This window comes from Schistocerca gregaria, chromosome 3 (assembly GCF_023897955.1).
Source record: "Schistocerca gregaria isolate iqSchGreg1 chromosome 3, iqSchGreg1.2, whole genome shotgun sequence".
In the NCBI taxonomy this organism is placed as follows: Eukaryota; Metazoa; Arthropoda; class Insecta; order Orthoptera; family Acrididae; genus Schistocerca; species Schistocerca gregaria.
The window spans coordinates 279,994,130-280,010,726 of NC_064922.1; positions in this window are offsets into that span (position 1 = coordinate 279,994,130).

Genomic DNA, 16,597 nt, shown 5'->3' on the forward strand with positions numbered 1-16,597 from the left:
TAAAATGCGTGAAGCACACTTTGTTCAACTGATATTGAAACAAAGCAATCGTTTGTCGAAAGGACTTAACGTGCGTGTATAAATCAGGCAGAAGCTAGTTTTCACCTTGCAATTTTAAATTAAGGTCATTCAAATGTTTAGTTAAGTCTGTATAAAATGCTAACTTCCATAACCATTCACCGTTCCGTAACTCAGCCAGAGGGCGATTCCTTTCCTTGAAAAACATTTCAGTTACTGTTCGGAGTTCAAAAAAACGGGTCAGCACTTTACCGCAGCTAAGCCAGCGCGCTGCAGTATAATATGGCAAGTCGCTTTCCTCAATATCTGCAAGAAACTCGCGGAACTGGCGATGACTGAGTGCTTGGGATCTGATATAATTAACAACTGATATAACTGACTTTAAAACTTCTGACATATGTAAATATTTTCCACACCGTCATTTTCTACGGCCTTAGAAAGGAGAGCAGCAACACCTGCATTTTTCCCACACATGTTTTTGCCACCATCAGTTGTAAAACAATTTTATTTCTTTAAAAATATCTTCGCCAGTGGTCGTCCCGTGAACACTGTGAACATTAAGCAGCTCTTCATACACTTTATAATTTCAATCCCTCGAATAAAAAGTAGTTCTTGAGCAGTATCTGATACATCTGTTGACTCATCCACGGGCAAAGAGAACCGGTCTAAGTCTTGATTTTTGTCACGCAGTTGTGCTGATATATTTTGTGCAATGTCATCTATTCTTCGAGCCACAGTGTTTGCCAACAAACTGATATTTTTAAATAAATTGACTTTTTCTGGACACATTTGTTCTGCTGTTGCAATAATGCAGTTCTTAATTAATTCACCGTCGGTAAATGGCTTACACTGTTTCGCTACTAAATGAGCCACACGAAAACTACCACGAGTTGCTGCATGTTATTCAGCATTTACTTTCTTAAACAGCGACTGCTGGGTTTTTAGCTGGCGTTTCAGAGACTCATACATTTTTAATCGTTCGCATCCTGTAAACTTGGAGTATTTTTGAGAGTGCTTAGTCTCCTAATGACGTTTTATATTGTATTCTTTGAAGACTGATATTGCTTCATTGCAAATAATACACATTGGTTTGTTACTTGACTCCACCATGAAATATTGATATCCCCACTGCTCTTTATAAATTCTACATTTACTGTCAACCTTTCGTTTCTTTTCCACATTTGTACAGAACTTCACAAAAGATTGTAACCTGAAAATAAAATAATGCTATTTAATACTAATAAAAGTAAGGAGTAGTCTGCCTAAACAAAATGCAATGAATTTATTTTAAGCTACTTCAATTACTAAATTAAATACTCACAATTACACTGTAGTTCCACTAAAAAATACAGTGAAAAAATATTCAAGTCGTTCTATACGTATTTCGATTATCAGATTTTCCTTGTCTATTCGAATTCAAACTTTGAATTGTCCCACACTTCGTCGTCTCACCTACTAGTACAGCACATAGAACACTAAAAACTCGTGAGACACCCGCAACATAGACACAATCACGCAACAGAACTATCAAATATATGCTCTGGCTCTGCTACTCGCTACAAGACTACGTAACTAAACTTATTGTTGCGCCGCTTGAAATGCGTTGACACTCTACCTCTGTTACGTCTTGTAGTAACAGTGTTGCTAACAATGATTTTGAGATTTCGTTAACTTTCCAGGACGCTTTCGTGAACAATGTGCAGTGACATACTTTTTTGGCGGTGAAATTCGCCAGAATAAAATACGCCAGAATTTCGGTCAGGTACGTCCACCAATCAGAATTATGTAATTAAATAAAAATCATAGTTCGCTTCAGAGCTAGCTATTCCCACAACCTTAGATTTTTGGTGATTTCATCTTTGCTTTAGCCTTACATTACGATGATCATGGAGTGCTAGGGTGCTTCAATCCCACTAGGTAGATCTTGGCCCTTATGACTTAGTGGAGGAGTCAATGTAGCCCGCGGACTAAAACGTTTGGAGACCCCTGACCTAAATAATACTGGTACATTGGTGGAACCCCTTGTTATTTTGAAGGTTCATGAAGTTTTAAAAACTGATAAAACTGGTTTTATTCAGTGATTACTTCAATTTTAAATTATAAATAGCAAAGCAGTAATCATAATGAAATATAACAAGGCAGAAATCATAATGCAATTTTAAAGAAATAATTAGTAGTGACAAAATGTTGAAAAAGTGTCTGGCCCAGTTGTTAGATCGGTTAATGTAATGGCAGGTTACCAAGATTCAAGTGAGTTTGAACGTGATGTTATAGTATGTTATAGTCGGCGCACGAGCGATGGGGCACAGCATCTCCGAGGTAGCGATGAAGTTGGGATTTTCCCGTACGACCATTTCACGACTGGACCGTGAACATCAGGAATCAGGTAAAACATCAAATCTCCGAGATCGCTGCGGATGGAAAAATATCCTGCAAAAAGGGGACCAACGACGAGTGAAGAGAATCGTTCAACGTGACTGAAGTGCAACCCTTCCGCAGATTGCTACAGATTTCAATGCTGGGTCATCAAAAGTGTCCGGGTGCGAACCATTCAACGAAACATCATCGATATGGGCTTTCGGAGCCGAAGGCCCACTCGTGCAGCCTTGATGACTGCGCGACACAAAGCTTTACGCCTCACCTGGGCTCATCAACAGCGACGCTGGACTGTAAACGACTGGAAACACGTTGCCTGGTAGGACGAGTCTCGTCTCAGATTGTATCGAGCGGATGTATGTATACGGTTAAGGACAGAATCTCATGAATCCATGAACCCTGCCTGTCAAATGTTTCGCCGCGCGGGATTAGCCGAGAGGTCTAAGGCGCTGCAGTCATGGACTGTGCGGCTGGTCCCGGCGGAGGTTCGAGTCCTCCTTCGGGCATGAGTGTGTGTGTTTGTCCTTAGAATAATTTAGGGTAAGTAGTGTGTAAGCTTAGGGACTGATGACCTTAGCAGTTAAGTCCCATAAGATTTCACACACATTTGTACATTTTTTTGTCAAATGGTTGAAATGGCTCTGAGCACTATGGGACTTAATGTTTGAGGTCATCAGTCCCTAGAACTTAGAACCACTTAAACCTAACTAACCTAAAGACATCACACACATCCATGCCTGAGGCATAATTCGAACTTGAGACCGTGGTGATCGCGCTTCCAGACTATAGCACCTAGAACCGCTCGGCCACCGAGCCCGCCCTGCATGGAGACACTGTAATAGTGTGGGGCGTGTGCAGTTGGCGTGATATTGGACCCCTGATACGTCTAGATACGACTCTGACAGGTGACACGTACGTAAGCATCCTGTCTGATCACCTGCATCCATTCATGTCCATTGTGCATTCCGACGGACTTAGGCAATTCCAGCAGGACAATGCGACACACACGTCCAGAATTGCTACAGACTGGCTCCAGGAACACTCTTCTGAGTTTAAGCACTTCCGCTGGCCACCGAAGCCCCCAGACATGAACATTACTGAGCGTATGTGGTACGCCTTGCAACGTGCTGTTCAGCAGAGATCTCCGCCCCCTCATACTCTTACGGATTTATGATCAGCCCTGCAGGCTTTATGATGCCAGTTCCCTGCAGCACTGCTTCAGACATTAGTGGAGTCTGTGCCACACCGTGCTGCGGCACTTCTGTGTGCTCACGGGGACCGCACACGACATAAGGTAGTTGTACCAGTTTCTTTAGCTCTTTAGTGTGTTAACATTTTTTTGCGGAGCCCTGCCTCACTCCATGCATAACACTAGCGTTCCGCGGAACATACACTCCTGGAAATTGAAATAAGAACACCGTGAATTCATTGTCCCAGGAAGGGGAAACTTTATTGACACATTCCTGGGGTCAGATACATCACATGATCACACTGACAGAACTACAAGCACATAGACACAGGCAACAGAGCATGCACAATGTCGGCACTAGTACAGTGTACATCCACCTTTCGCAGCAATGCAGGCTGCTATTCTCCCATGGAGACGATCGTAGAGATGCTGGATGTAGTCCTGTGGAACGGCTTGCCATGCCATTTCCACCTGGCGCCTCAGTTGGACCAGCATTCGTGCTGGACGTGCAGACCGCGTGAGACGACGCTTCACCCAGTCCCAAACATGCTCAATGGGGGACAGATCCGGAGATCTTGCTGGCCAGGGTAGTTGACTTACACCTTCTAGAGCACGTTGGGTGGCACGGGATACATGCGCACGTGCATTGTCCTGTTGGAACAGCAAGTTCCCTTGCCGGTCTAGGAATGGTAGAACGATGGGTTCGATGACGGTTTGGATGTACCGTGCACTATTCAGTGTCCCCTCGACGATCACCAGAGGTGTACGGCCAGTGTAGGAGATCGCTCACCACACCATGATGCCGGGTGTTGGCCTTGTGTGCCTCGGTCGTATGCAGTCCTGATTGTGGCGCTCACCTGCACGGCGCCAAACACGCATACGACCATCATTGGCACCAAGGCAGAAGCGACTCTCATCCCTGAAGTCGACACGTCTCCATTCGTCCCTCCATTCACGCCTGTCGCGACACCACTGGAGGCAGGCTGCACGATGTTGGGGCGTGAGCGGAAGACGGTCTAACGGTGTGCGGGACCGTAGCCCAGCTTCATGGAGACGGTTACGAATGGTCCTCGCCGATACCCCAGGAGCAACAGTGTCCCTAATTTGCTGGGAAGTGGCGGTGCGGTCCCCTACGGCACTGCGTAGTATCCTACGGTCTTGGCGTGCATCCGTGCGTCGATGCGGTCCGGTCCCAGGTCGACGGGCACGGGCAACTTCCGCCGACCACTGGCGACAACATCGATGTACTGTGGAGACCTCACGCCCCACGTGTTGAGCAATTCGGCGGTACGTCCACCCCGGCCTCCCGCATGCCCACTATACGCCCTCGCTCAAAGTCCGTCAACTGCACATACGGTTCACGTCCACGCTTTCGCGGCATGCTACCAGTGTTAAAGACTGCGATGGAGATCCGTATGCCACGGCAAACTGGCTGACACTGACGGCGGCGGTGCACAAGTGCTGCGCAGCTAGCGCCATTTGACGGCCAACACCGCGGTTCCTGGTGTGTCCGCTGTGCCGTGCGTGTGATCATTGCTTGTACAGCCCTCTCGCAGTGTCCGGAGCAAGTATGGTGGGCCTGACACACCGGTGTCAATGTGTTCTTTTTTCCATTTCCAGGAGTGTAGTTTCGGAAGCCCTGCTCTAGACCCATCCCTTCTCTCCAGTCCAGAGGTACTAGCGCTCATAGCTTAAATCTATGTGCTTCTAACTGATCTTCGTTGTTGCATTTGTCAGGAGCCCTGCCCAGTTACACGCGCACGTTAGAACGCCGCTTCCGGGGCTCAAGGAGATGCACCGTCCCTACACCTTATCTGCCCGTAGGGCTAATCACGTAGCTTGTGTCCCATTCTAGATGTGCTTCGTTGGTGATTCTCCGTATTCGAGTAGTTTATTACCGTCCGGGTAACCACATCTAGCCTGTGTTACACAATTTGCAAACATATAGGAAACGTTCTCATACTTTCACGTGGGAAACACTAGACACAGACAGAGAGGCGACACGATCTCCGTACCGGCGGGATAGTGTGGCGACACTAACATTGCCAAATCCAGATTAATATAATGCCAGAAAATAGAAGAAAAAAGGAAATGGTACTCGTCAGGAAAAAATATAGATTGTATGTCTTATTCCACTATTTATGTCATAGTATAAGGGGCAATCAAAGGAGAACGAGATATATCGGAAAAAGTAAGCATATCGTTTATTATTTTAAAAGTAGTCCCCATAACTAAACAACAGAATCACCAAGAAAGCATTTTGAAGGAACTCTCCAGCGAAAAGACCATTGGGCCGACCTCGTACAAGATGGAAAGATGACATAGAGAAGGACATCGCACCATTACGAATTACCGCAGGGTGGAGAGAGGCTGCGACATATAGAAGGCGGTGGAAGCAGATCGTTGATGCAGCGCGTAGTCTACAGGGCATGGGATCGCTGAGAAAAGCGAGAGAGAGAGAGAGAGAGAGAGAGAGAGAGAGAGAGAGAGAGTCACCATAACTATTAATACATTGATCCCACTGTGAGACAAGACGCTCATTCCCTTCATGGACAGCTGTTTACGGTTGCCTAAATTGTTTATTAATTATTTACATAATGTTTCCATCTGTCGCGTTTTCATTTCACTATTCCTTACCATTTCTAAATATTCCATATTAGATGTATTTATAACATGTTTGTCGGAATGAATATAATGTAAAATACACTCCTGGAAATGAAAAAAAAAAAACACATTGACACCGGTGTGTCAGACCCACCATACTTGCTCCGGATACTGCGAGAGGGCTGTACAAGCAATGATCACACGCACGGCACAGCGGACACACCAGGAACAGCGGTGTTGGCCGTCGAATGGCGATAGCTGCGCAGCATTTGTGCACCGCCGCCGTCAGTGTCAGCCAGTTTGCCGTGGCATACGGAGCTCCATCGCAGTCTTTAACACTGGTAGCATGCCGCGACAGCGTGGACGTGAACCGTATGTGCAGTTGACGGACTTTGAGCGAGGGCGTATAGTGGGCATGCGGGAGGCCGGGTGGACGTACCGCCGAATTGCTCAACACGTGGGGCATGAGGTCTCCACAGTACATCGATGTTGTCGCCAGTGGTCGGCGGAAGGTGCACGTGCCCGTCGACCTGGGACCGGACCGCAGCGACGCACGGATGCACGCCAAGACCGTAGGATCCTACGCAGTGCCGTAGGGGACCGCACCGCCACTTCCCAGCAAATTAGGGACACTGTTGCTCCTGGGGTATCGGCGAGGACCATTCGCAACCGTCTCCACGAAGCTGGGCTACGGTCCCGCACACCGTTAGGCCGTCTTCCACTCACGCCCCAACGTCGTGCAGCCCGCCTCCAGTGGTGTCGCGACAGGCGTGAATGGAGGGACGAATGGAGACGTGTCGTCTTCAGCGATGAGAGTCGCTTCTGCCTTGGTGCCAATGATGGTCGTATGCGTGTTTGGCGCCGTGCAGGTGAGCGCCACAATCAGGACTGCATACGACCGAGGCACACAGGGCCAACACCCGGCATCATGGTGTGGGGAGCGAACTCCTACACTGGCCGTACACCTCTGGTGATCGTCGAGGGGACACTGAATAGTGCACGGTACATCCAAACCGTCATCGAACCCATCGTTCTACCATTCCTGGACCGGCAAGGGAACTTGCTGTTCCAACAGGACAATGCACGTGCGCATATATCCCGTGCCACCCAACGTGCTCTAGAAGGTGTAAGTCAACTACCCTGGCCAGCAAGATCTCCGGATCTGTCCCCCATTGAGCATGTTTGGGACTGGATGAAGCGTCGTCTCACGCGGTCTGCACGTCCAGCACGAACGCTGGTCCAACTGAGGCGCCAGGTGGAAATGACATGGCAAACCGTTCCACAGGACTACATCCAGCATCTCTACGATCGTCTCCATGGGAGAATAGCAGCCTGCATTGTTGCGAAAGGTGGATATACACTGTACTAGTGCCGACATTGTGCATGCTCTGTTGCCTGTGTCTATGTGCCTGTGGTTGTGTCAGTGTGATCATGTGATGTATCTGACCCCAGGAATGTGTCAATAAAGTTTCCCCTTCCTGGGACAATGAATTCACGGTGTTCTTATTTCAATTTCCAGGACTGTATACTGCCCACCCAAAGCATATGACCACCTATCCAATAGCAGGTATGTCCACCTTTGTCAAGGATAACAGTGGTGAAGTGTCGTGGCATGGTAGAAATGAGGCCTTGGCAGGTCGCTGGAGGGACCTAGTACTCCGTCTTCAGGCCACAAGTGGTCCATCGGGACCATCCGATCGCCTTGTCTTCCTCAGTTGAGGATGCGGATAGAAGGGTCGTGTGGTCAACACACCGCTCTCCTGGTCGTTATGATGGTTTTCTTTGACCGGAGGCGCTACCACTCGGTCGAGTAGCTATTCATTTGGCATGACGAGGCTGAGTGCACCACGAAAAATGGCAACAGCGCTTGGTGGCTGGATGGTCACCCATCCAAGTGCCGGCCACGCCCGACAGCGCTTAACTTCGGTGATCTCACGGGAACTGGTGTAGCCACTGCGGCAAGGCCGTTGCCATCGGAGGGAACTAGCACCACATCTAATTCCCATAAATTACGGGGAGGAGAGAGATAAGCACTGACGCCACTTTTAGTCACATCCCAAATGTGTTTGATCGGGTTCAGATCTGGCGAGTGGAGACGCCAGCATGTCAATTGAAACTGATCACTGTGTTCCTCTAACCATCCCATTACACTCTTGGTCTTGTGACATTGCGCATTATCTTGCTGAAAAATGCCACTGACGTCTAGTGACATGATCGTCATGAAGGAGTGTTTTCACTGCTACGATACCTCTCGGCCTTTATGATGTCTTGCACGAACTCCACTGGACCCACAGATGTCCACATGAATGTTTCCCAGAGCATATTGGAGCCACTGTCAGCTTGTCTCCTTCGTGCCATACAGATGTCAAAGAATTGTTCCCCTGGAAGACGACGGATTCTTACCCTCCCGTCGACACGATGGAGAAGGTATGGGGGTTTGCATTGCTCTGCCACTGCACCAACGTTAACATTGGCACATGCCTGGACCGTCGGCTGCCGAAGGCTAACGTTACGCGTGTTCGTTACACTGTGTGTTCAGATACACTTGTCCTCCGCCCAGGATTAAAGTCTGATGTTAGTTCCGCCACAGTTCGCCGCCTGTACTGTTTTACCAGTCTATCCAGCCTACGACATCCGTAACGAGCGGTTGACACTCAACCCCACGACGCCTGCAAGTGCTTTCACCTTGGTTTCACCACGTACTGAAGATACTCACAACACCCGACAAATGGTGCAGTTTCTGAAATTTTAGAGCCGAGCCGCCGGGCCATCACAATCTGCCTTCGCCCAGATTCATATAGATCACATCGATTCCCCATTATACACACAGATAGCACGCTCAATGTGCTAAATGCACCGTGTGTGTGTCTGACCAGCAGCCATTCCTCGCCATGTGACGCTGCTATGGTCTGGACGGGTTTATATCGATAGTAGGTAGGTGGTTATAATGTTCTGGCTAATCAGCGTATATATGGTTCAAATGGCTCTGAGCACTATGGGACTTAACTACTGTGGTCATCAGTCCCCTAGAACTCAGAACTACTTAAACCTAACCAACCTAAGGATATCACACACATCCATGCCCGAGGCAGGATTCGAACCTGCGACCGTAGCAGTCGCGCGGTTCCGGACTGCGCGCCTAGAACCGCTAGACCACTGCGGCCGGCCAGCGTATATAGAGTGCCTGCTTAAATGAAAGACAGGACCTGGTGACACCCATCTTCCTAGATGAAATAAATCAGCAATTAAATAAAATTAATCGTAACGCAATAGCATTGTTCAGAAGTCGAACCGTGTATTGATAGGAAGGAGTGTAATGGGAACATTACTGTGTACAACCATAGGGACGAGTAAAATATTACAACCAGACACGTTGTACTAATACTGTAGCTTCCTGCCTAAGCCTATCTTCAGACAGCGACACATATCTTGTGCGACTTACATGTTTCTCCTGAAGGTGCTTTGATATGATAACACCGCATATCTCAAACGTCCACTATAATTTTATATTTTAACCTGGTACATACAGACAGTGAAAGAGGAATCTTTTAAATATAGAAGTCCATGAACTGTATTTGTTATATACCTTTCGTTATGAAAGCTGTAATAAAATATAAACGAAATACCGTCTGGTTATAAGTAAACTCTTCCTATTTAACATGTTATAACACGAAAACTAACTGCCGTACGAGTACCAGACTTGGTAGCACTAATGTCCAGAGTATCGAGTGCATGATGTCCATTGGCCACGGCGCCACCGTCCAGTTCCAACTGTGGCCACCAGGTGCTGTATTCAGTCATCGTGATCCATTGTCTTACACACCCGACCAGTCGCAGTGCACTTGTTCACGTGTGAACATCAGTGTAGACAAAAGGAGAAGGGCATTATTGGCGAAGCTCTGTTATCAAGACAACAGTAATGCTGCAGCTGCACTTCGAGAATATCGCCGGCTGAAAGCATTACGGAAAGGTCGTCTTCCTCCACCTGCTGCACCGAGCACGATGAAGAAGTTCGAATCAATTGGAGAAGTGGGCGTCGCTCCAGGAAGATGCTGACGACCAGTTGCACTCCAGGTGGTTGATGTTGCTGTGGCAGACACCGCTGCGAGCCATTCCTGACTGTCAGGCAGTGTGCATGTATCAGCACTACAACCAAGCATTTCCAGATGTGCAGCGAGGTGTTTTATTGTGATCCGTCGATCACCTCGGCCAGCCGGCCGTTGTGGTCGAAGGTTCTAGGCTCGTCAGTCCGGAACCCCGCTGTGGCTAACGCAAGTTCGAATCCTGCCTCGGGCATGGATGTGTGTGATGTCCTTAGGTTAGTTAGGTTTAATTAGTTCTAAGTCCAGAGGACTGATGACCTCAGATGTTCATAGTGCTTCTCCAGCCATTTGAACCATTTTGATCACCTCGAATGATTGTGTCGGCACGTTCGTACAATTCACATTGTCCCACAGCAAATTTCGCATAGGACGTCCAGCTGTGCGGCGATTTGTTTGATTGTCATCCGTCGAACAAATCTAATGAGAGTGTCCACACGTTCCAACTTTGCACGATGTCCCACAACAAAGTCTACATTTTTTTAACGGAAACTGGCCCAGGAAAAAATGTGTTGCATTACTAATTGAACTACCGGCGATATAATATATTTGATTCAGCATAATCTGATAGTGAGAAGTCTACTCAAGAAGAAATGCCTGCGAGTCTATAAACCCATAGGCTGGAAGTGAGCCGTAGAGGTTTGAAGTTGGGAACATTTGATAGAACTGGTAGCCAAGATCGCAGGAATTCTTTTTATTCCATGATTACCGGTTTCGGCGAAACTGAAGCCGCCATCATCGGATCTTGCGCTTGCGGTTGTATGTGATGGAGACACTTAACAGTTATAATGTCATGTCTCTCGGGCGCCTATGTGCTACTTACGACAATTTTGTAAGGCCTGCGTGTTATAGGCAACTATTATCACCATTGTTTGCCTTGATGTTGTTACCTGTATGTGCCCTGAGATCCGATGATGGCGGCTATAGTGTCGCCGAAAGCGGTAAACCTGGAATAAAAAGAATTCTTGCGAAGAATTCTTGCGATCTTAGCTTCCAGTTTATTGTTTTACGAGCATCGCTCCCACATGAGCACAATGTCGTCCCTACAAAACATTTGATAGATTTAGAGTTCAGGTATTCGCGTGGCGAAGACGGGAAACATCCCGATTCTCTTTGTCGGAACCCGGGAATGTACATATTTTTCACTTTTTTCTTGGATAATGTTGTCCACGTCTGTATTAGACGAGTGCCCATATAATACATTTCACTCTGCAGAATCAGACAGCGGGAAGCTGAATTGGGAATAAACGTACGTCTGAGATCTGTAGTCTTTTGTTCGCGAAAGCCTATTGTGATTGCTCGACTAGCTCCAAAATTTGATTTTCATTATTTTCTCTGGGGTTCTCCGCTGACAAACGGGGACTGAGGACTAAGTGAGTTCATTTGCAAACTGCGTAAGAGAAATGTTTCCCCAGTGGCAGAAAGAAGCGCGAAACTCATAAAAGGGGCCGGCGTTTGGACTTGTGTGAGAAAGTTATACAAAAGGAGCAGACAGCCGTAACAGAAAAAAAGCACCGCTACAGAAGAGAGGCAGATATTGCTTACTACTACGTGGCAACCGCCACCCTTCCCCCGGGTCCGTCTGCTGGCGCAGTCTTGGCTATGCAGATGGCAATTTCTCGCCGCGCGGCATTCTTTCATAAATGGGGGAGTGGCTGAGAGGACGGCGGCTGGAAGTAATATCCGACTTCGGCAAACACACGCCGGTGGCCGGCCTTTGATCTGCGCCGACAATAGCGGAGCGTGGGAGGCCGGGCGCCGCCGCCTGTTCGCCGCTGGCCTCGGCTCGGACACGCGGAACAAAGCCCAGCCGTGTCCGGTCGGCGCCGTGTTGTGCAGGTGCCGCCTTCCCGTCGCCCTGCCCTCAGGCGTATCTCCCACTGTCTGAATTTCACTCTCGCGTTCGAAAACGGGCTGGAGTGGTGAACCTTCGACGCGGTCACTCACCTAGCGGACATGCACGACTTAGGATGCGGTTAAAGGCTGGCGGTTATCGCTGAAACAGCCGGATTCGGTCATACCGTCTTTTTCCGAGCAAATTTAACCATGGTTACTACCGGCCATTGAAACTGCTATACCAAGAAGAAATGCAGATGATAAACGGGTATTCATTGGACAAATATATTATACTATAACTGACAGCCGGCCGGAGTTGCCGAGCGGTTCTAGGCGCTAAAGTCTGGAACCGCGCGACCGCTACGGTCGCAGGTTGGAATCCTGCCTCGGGCATGGATGTGTGTGATGTCTTCGCTGTCTTTAGGTTAGTTAGGTTTTAGTAGTTCTAAGTTCTAGGGGACTGCTCACCTCAGAAGTTAGGTCCCATAATGCTCAGAACCATTTGAACCATTTATAACTGACATGTGATTACGCTTTCACGCAGTGTGGTTGCATAGATCCTGAGAAATTAGTACCCAGAACAACTACCTCTTGAGTCAAACAGAGCTACGATGGCCTGTACACGTACAGCTGCCCATGCAGCATCAACACGATACCACAGATCATCAAGAGTAGTGACTGGCGTATTGTGACGAGCCAGTTGCTCGGCCAACATTCACCAGACGTTTTCTATTGGGGAGAGATCTGGAGAATGTGCTGGCCAAAAACATGCGCCCGTGCATTATCCTGCTGAAATGTAGGGTTTCGCACGGATCGAATGAAGGGTAGAGCCACGGGACGTAACACATATGAAATGTAACGTCCACTGTTCAAAGTGCCGTCAATGTGAACAAGAGGTGACCGAGACGTGTAACCAGTGGCACCCCATACGATCACGCCGGGTGATAACGCCAGCATGGAGATGACGAATACACGCTTCCAATGTGCGTTCACCGCGATGTCGCCAAACACGGATGCGACCATCACGATGCTGTAAACAGAACCTCGATTCATCCGAAAAAATGATGTTTAGCCATTCGTGAACCCAGGTTCGTCGCTGAGTACACCATCGCAGGCGCTCCTGTCTGTGATGCAGCGTCAAGTGTAACCACAGCCATGGTCTCCGAGCAGACAGTCCATATTGCTGCAAACGTCGTCAAACCGTTCGTGCAGATGGTTGTTGTCTTGCAAAGCTCCCCATCTGTTGACTCAGGGACGAGACGTGGCTGCACGATCCGTTACAGCCATGCGGATAAGATGCCTGTCATCTCGACTGCTAGTGATACGAAACTGTTCCGTATTACCGTCCTGAACCCACCGATTCCATATTCTGCTAACAGTGATTGGATCTCGATCAACGCGAGCAGCAATGTCGCTATACGATAAACCGCAACCGCGATAGGCTACAATCCGACCTTTATCAAAGTCGGAAACGTGATGGTACGCACTTCTCCTCCTTACACGACGCATCTTAACAACGTTTTACCAGGCATCGTCGATCAACTGCTGTTTGTGTATGAGAAATCGGTTGGATACTTTCCTCATGTCAGCACGTTGTAGGTGTCGCCACCAGCGCCAACCTTGTGTGAATGCTCTGAAAACCTAGCCATTTGCATATCACAGCATCTTCCTAACGGTTAAATTTCGCGTCTGTAGCACTTCATCTTCGTGGTGTAGCAATTTTAATGGCCAGTACAGTTAGTCCAGTACAGTCAGTCGGTGGGCAAGCAGGTTACGTGATGAAAGCGGGCACGCCAATATTAAGGATTGTCCTCGCACCGGCAGGCCTCGTACTGCACACACTCCAGACAATGTGCAGAGAGTTAACGAATTGGTGACTGCTGACAGGCGCATCACAGTGAACGTATTGTCACGCTACGGTTGGATAGGGGAAGGAAGTGTCTGCAGAATACGGAAAGTGTTGGCATTAAAAAAGGTTTGTCCCAGGTGGGTTCCCAGGATGTTGACAGTGGCTCACAAAGAAACAAGAAAAACGGTACGCAGCGAACTTTTGGAACAGTCCGAGAATGGTGGAGATGGAGTTCTTGGAAGAATTGTGTCAAGTGATGAAACGTGGCTCCATCGTTTTTAACCAGAGAACCATTGGAGTGGCATCATGCAGATTCACCCAAGAAAAGAAAAAAAAAATCAAAACCTCACCTTCTGCCGGAAAAGTTATGGCTAGGTGTTTTTCGATTCCGAAGGACTCTTGCTTGTGGACATCATGCCAAGTGGAACCACCATAAATTCTGATGCATATCAGAAACTTCGAGTTCGACTGAGTTGCGCGACAATGCACGGCCACATGTCAGTCAAAACACCGTGGAAGCGATCACAAAAATCGGATGGACAACACTGAAACACCCACCTAACGGTCCTGACCTGGCTCCATGTGACTATCATCTCTTTGGGAAACTGAAAGACCCTCTTCGTTGAACAAGGTTTGAAGATGATGACTCCCTTGTGCACGCTGCCAAACAGTGGCTCCAACAGTTTGGTCCGGAATTTTACCGTGCAGGTGTACAGGCGCTGGTTCCAAGATGGCATAAGACAGTTGAGAAGGACGGAAATTATGTGGAGAAATGAACATATTTTTCCTAAAGGATGTATCTACACACTGTAAAACTTTCAACATGTAGAATAAAAGATGGATTTAAAAATATAGAGTGCATTTCTTTCTGAGTGACCCTCGTAGAATCAAAATATTAAATTAAACAGGAAAATAAAAGAAAATTTAATTCGTCCATCATTCGCTGTTTTTCTCGACAAGTGATTAGTGCTTGAATACTACAATAAAAATACGAGTAGTCTCCTACTGATCGCAATTTTTTGGGGCTCTGCTCAATAATCGTGTTTCAATCGGGAATAATACCATTATTTGGCCAATAGGAAGGTTCAGTGCTAAAGAGTGAAAACTGAGGTGGGGGAACTCCGTTTTTAGTGTTAATTTGTCCGGTTTCAAGGGCTAGTGAGGACATTTAGTGAAGACGGATGATCTCTTGGAATCGGTATGCAAGAACGTGTGTAGTCTCAGTGAGCTAGTCTCATCGCCCGAACGCACAGACTTCGGACGATGATTGGCCGGATTCAAATCTGTCAGTTTTCTTCGGTCGAATCGAGAGATGTTCACAATCCAAAATAGGGAGAGAGTGAAATTTTTGACTTCAGTACAAGGTAGAAATTATTTGTATCATCCTGAGGTTGAGAAATATAATAACAGGGATACGTCTCGGAATATATGGTCTGAATTTACTTCTTTACTAGAAACAAGTTTTTTTAAAAAAGTTTAAAAATATCATAATAATTGAAAGAGTATGCCTGATCGTTTTGCAATGTTAGTGCTTATTACGTCTAAATACTGCAAGGTTGTTACCCATAGAGGCGTGAAACTACACACAGAAAACTTGCAATGCTAGGAGAAATCAAGTGTCTCTGCAATCAAGAAACAGATTTCAAATCAAACAAGACAAGCAAGTGCAAGCTTGTTAACTTTACTGAACAATAAGAGAATGATAGTTCACCTTAGTTACTGTGCACAACAATAACGCAGTTTCATTGAGAACAAAAAGCTTAGGTGTGCATCAGGTTGTATTTATCATTAGTGAATCGCCTAAAAATTGGAAAGTTTTAGGGGAATTTAAAGGGTCTTGAAATCAAAGTCGAGACTGAGGATAATGGATTTTATGCTCTAATAAGAGACAAAAATTGTAACATTAACAGGGAAAAAATTTTCTAAATCTCATATAAAATTACAAAATGACGCAAAAACTTTGTGGAGGTACCAAACAGTGTGGAAGACTATATGGAGAAAGTTTAACAAGATCTGAGCAGCTAGTGCAATCAAAATTAACGGTACAACAGGAAGTCGCAGATTATAACCAAATTAAGTAACACAAGTTGCGTGGCGAACTAAGCAAATAACGAGCTGCACAGAAGACGGATCGCACTATAACAATTGCGAAACTTAGCGTTCCGGTCTGAAGTGCCTAGAACCCCTCGGCCACAACGGACGGCTCCTCTGTTTTATTCCATTAATAAATAAATCGACAGAAACCACAATAACTATCGCAGGTGCAGAGATTACGCGTTTCATCCTAAGTGGAAACTCTATCATTTGAAAGATTAGATTATGCCCAAAAAGTTATGTATGAACATTATGTTGATAAATATTACTTTAGATACATCTAATCACGAATGAATAAAACGAATTTTTCTTGCCGCACGCATTTCGCCTTGGAAGGCATTTTCAGTGGTTCTGGAATATATACACATGTTTGTTTAAACTATATTTCTTCACATTGTGAACATTATGTATTGCGGTTATAAACAATTCTGACGTTTCCTCTTTGCCTATAATGTCGTGATAATACAATTTTCTACTGACTTATTTCGTAGATGTCTGACCTACGTATGTTCGTTTACGTGTTTTACAGCT